Genomic DNA, 3,908 nt, shown 5'->3' with positions numbered 1-3,908 from the left:
CTCTCCTCCCTCTCCCGCTCCCCAGCTCGCTGCGGCCGGGCGGGCCCGTTCGCGCGCGGCACCTGCCCGGGACGTGGACCTTGGCACTTGGCAGTTGCCGTTTCCTCATCCCTTGTCAGAGAGGAAGAGAGGAAGAGAGGCACGGTCTCGCGTGAGCGTGCCGCCCTTCGGACTCGGGCTTCCTGCCATCGGGCGGTTCCGCTCACGGTGTGCGGAGCGTCGACTCCCGTTTGACCGCAGTTCTGAACCCGGGCCGTGCAGGCTCCTAACCGTTCGGCTCTGAGGACGGAGGTCCTTGGAGTCGCGTTCGACGATCGCGATTTGTGCGAACGAGTAACGGTATGTCACGCGTTATCATGGACCCTCTCCTTCCCGTAGAAGAAACACATATAAAAATACATTGATTTACGTGTTTCCTGTCGGGGAGCTCAAAGCCGAACCCGGGGCTTCAAAGCAAAACGAAAGAAACCCAACTGGAAAGGCTTAAACGAAGGTCAGGATCGGACGAAGCTGCGGGTAGTAAACCACCAACCTAAGAGAAATGCAGTCGCATACATTTCCAGATGGCAGTGCTGGGTATAGAACGGCGGTGATGTATTCGGTTTTATACCTGTCCTATGGCACTGTGGATGAACGCCTTCAGAGAGGAGAGGTGCCTTGGTGTTTTTCCCATCTCATTCATCTTGGCATCCATCTTCTGAGATGAGCACCCGACCCGTGAGTCGTATTTGGCAAGTATTTGTTATTCTCTCCGGGTAAACTGGAGACTCTGAGACAAAACATTTAACACACATCCTGGCTAATCGGCTTATTCGGCGTATCCCCGGAGCATTTTCAGTCTAATAACCGAAACCCGAGAGAAATCACGTCACAGCAGCTTAGCCATACGGGGAAGGCAGAGGAATAAAATCTATAGGTATAGCCACAGGTGTGGCAGTACCTAAACTGGCGGACGATACAAGTGGTAAACAGAAGGAAATACTAAAAAGTCCGGGAGAGTTTCGAATCCCCCTCTGAATTCGCAAATGCTTCTGATCTACTCTGATTTTAAATCTACCTGGGAAGTGTTCCGCCAACAGGTCTCTGTAGAGTTCAGAGGAGAAAGGGTTGGCAGAACGAAGAGTATTTCACTCAGAGAAGATGATCCTCGTCGATGGGAAGCCGGCAAGGAGAGGGTTGATGACGTGTGACATATTCGAAGCCCTTTCTTATAGGAGATGAGTGAAACTACTCGAGTCAGACCCTCGAAGTCTAAGAGGAAAAGAAGACGGCCCGAAGCTTTCACGCTTCGCTCCGCGATGTCGTAGCTTGACACGAGGAGCGATGCGAGCCCCCGGGCTGTGCCGACCAGTCGGGCGGATCTACCTTGGGAAATCGGGGACGACGCGCCCTCGGTCGGCAACACGCGAGGCGGGAGATTCTTCCCGGGCCAGTTGCTCGAGGTCCTACCGTGAGCGGCTCGGACAGTTCGGTAGGTTCTCCGTTTCCACCGAAATGAAAGCATCTTCTCTTTCGCTCCCGAGGATGGCATTTCGTGCTATCTGAGGGAAGCGAGGGACACGGCGGCGGTAGTGATGGGACTCGTCAGCCACGGTGTTATTTGTCCCACTCGGTTTTTATAGCGGGGCTCCCCGCGCCGCTCCTGCCCTATCTGCGGGAATGACGGGGGAGCCGATGCCGCCCGTCGGTGTCGGGCGAGGGAGGCTCTGCGTACGACTAGACCAAACACGAGCACGTTCGTCTCCCGAGAAGGAGTCGCTGCCGACCCAGTGCCGGGAATCGGCGAGTACCACAGAGGTCGCGGTATGCATGGCTGCGAGAGCGGAACGTGCGTTTCCACCGGGCTGCTCTAGTTTGGGACTCGTTTAAATTTTAAATACGGTGACATCGGTTCACGAACTCCAGGAAGTTTGGGGTGTGCAGTTTCACGGTAGGGCATATGCAGAGACACACACGTGCACACATATGTTACATCGTGTGTTCGCCACCCATAGGGGTCCGATCTGTGGTGACAGAAAGAAATCTACCTCCCCCCGCCCCTCACCCCCTACCCTCGGGTAGCCGCTGGCCTATAGTCCCCGTCCACGAGTCTCTGTCCTGGTCCTTTGTCGCTTTCAGATCGACATCCCACAGACAAAGGACCAGGACAAAGACAGATAAGCGATATCGTGTGGCTTTCTACTGTCAGGTGAGCGAAATAAACCAGATCATCCCGAGGTCGGTCTGTGCCGTCGCATATGGCAGCACGTCTTCTCTTCTTACGGCCGAGTAATACGTACCATGAAATCTGTACCACAGCCTCTTTCGCCAGGCGTCTATCGTAGGACGACGCTTCGGTCGCTTCCGGGTCCCGGCCACCGTGAATGATGCTGCCATCTTTTCGCATGTGGGGTTTCAAGCCTTTACTGGGTCCGTACCCCCGAGGGATTGCTGGATCATCTGGTCGCTCAAGTCTCAGTCGGTTCGGTACGGCCGCTCCGCAAAGCGGTGTGGAGGTTCCTCGATTTGCAGTCCCGCCAGCAGGGGACGAGGGTTCCCGTCCCCCCACAGCCTCGCCGACACTTGGCGTCATCAACGGGACTTGACATAACAGCCATTCTGACAGGTGTGAGATGTTATCTCCTTGGGCTTTCGACTTGCATTTCCCTAACGGCTCGTGATGCCGAACACCTTTTCGCACGTCGGTCGGGCCGAGGATCTGAACAGACGCTTCTCCCGTGTCTCGATCGGATCGTTCGTTCGTTCGTTGGCGTCGTTATTGCGTCGTGTGGGTTCTCGGTGCTTTCGGATAGCCAAAATATACAGAAACTCTAGGGCCTGAGATGTAATCAATCGACGGTGGACAAAAGGGAGTCTCTCATAAAAGCGTTGGCTTTCGCAGAGTGCCACAAGCGTCCGGGGCCCTGTCGCATCTCAGAACAGCCTCCGGCGATTGACTTCCGGGGAGGACCCCGAATCGTGCGGAATGGGGGTGGGGTGTCGATCCGAGGACCCTGGCGCCCGGCGCCCAGCGCCCAGCCACAGTAGCCGCATTCGAAGTGCTCGGTGGCCGCGGGCGGCGGGTGGCCGGTCCATGTTTCCGTTCCGGGCCAGAAGTGTGAGAGAGCCGGACGGGAATGACGCGTAAGCTTCCCGGGATTGTCCCTGCGAACGGATCTCTGTCTTCACCCTGTTCACGGTCTCTCGTGCGGTCCCGAGGCAAGAGGAGGACATGAGAAAAAAGTGTTAGAAGGAGCCAGTGTCACTCTTTTCGTTTTTCTGTCCAAGCCAATTCACTCTCTTTTTGAAAAGCGTCGAACGCCGAGTGGACTGTCGCGTCTCTAAATGACCGTTCCGTGTTTGTGCTGTAATTTACGTTTGGGAGAGAACGGCCATAAATGGAACGGTTTCCGATACGTAGATGAGAAGTAGGGAAAATGAGGCTCCGATTGCTTTATTCATCATCTCCTGATTCGCGTGACCCAGAGGAAGCCACGGCTCGGAAGTGTCTCCGGCCGGGGCAGATTTCGGCACCTCTTTTGGGAGAGAAGTGGTCTCCCCGGGTTGTGCCTTAATTTATTTGTATGTATGCTGATCATTCATTGCTATCTTGCAATAGCAAACCACTTTCTATTGTTTAAGCTTATAATGAATACCCTGTTCTTAACAAGGGTTACACGCTTCTGCTTTTATCTGCCTGCTAGTCACCTTACTCGTAGTTATGTAATTTTTTTGTCATTTTGTTTTAGGTGAGCTGACCCCTTTCAGTATTTCCTATAATGTAGTGGAAAATTCCCTCAATTTTTGTATGTCTGGAAAGGTCTTTATTTCTCATTCATATCTAAAGAAGAGCTTTGCTGGATACATTATTCTTGGTTGGCAATTCTTTTTTTTTAATGGTTTGAATATTTGTTTCCACTCCTTCCTGG

The sequence above is a fragment of the Pteropus alecto genome, unplaced genomic scaffold (genome assembly GCF_000325575.1).
Source record: "Pteropus alecto unplaced genomic scaffold, ASM32557v1 scaffold50, whole genome shotgun sequence".
In the NCBI taxonomy this organism is placed as follows: Eukaryota; Metazoa; Chordata; class Mammalia; order Chiroptera; family Pteropodidae; genus Pteropus; species Pteropus alecto.
The sequence above is the reverse complement of the archived record's forward strand: the minus strand, read 5'-3'. Positions refer to the sequence as shown.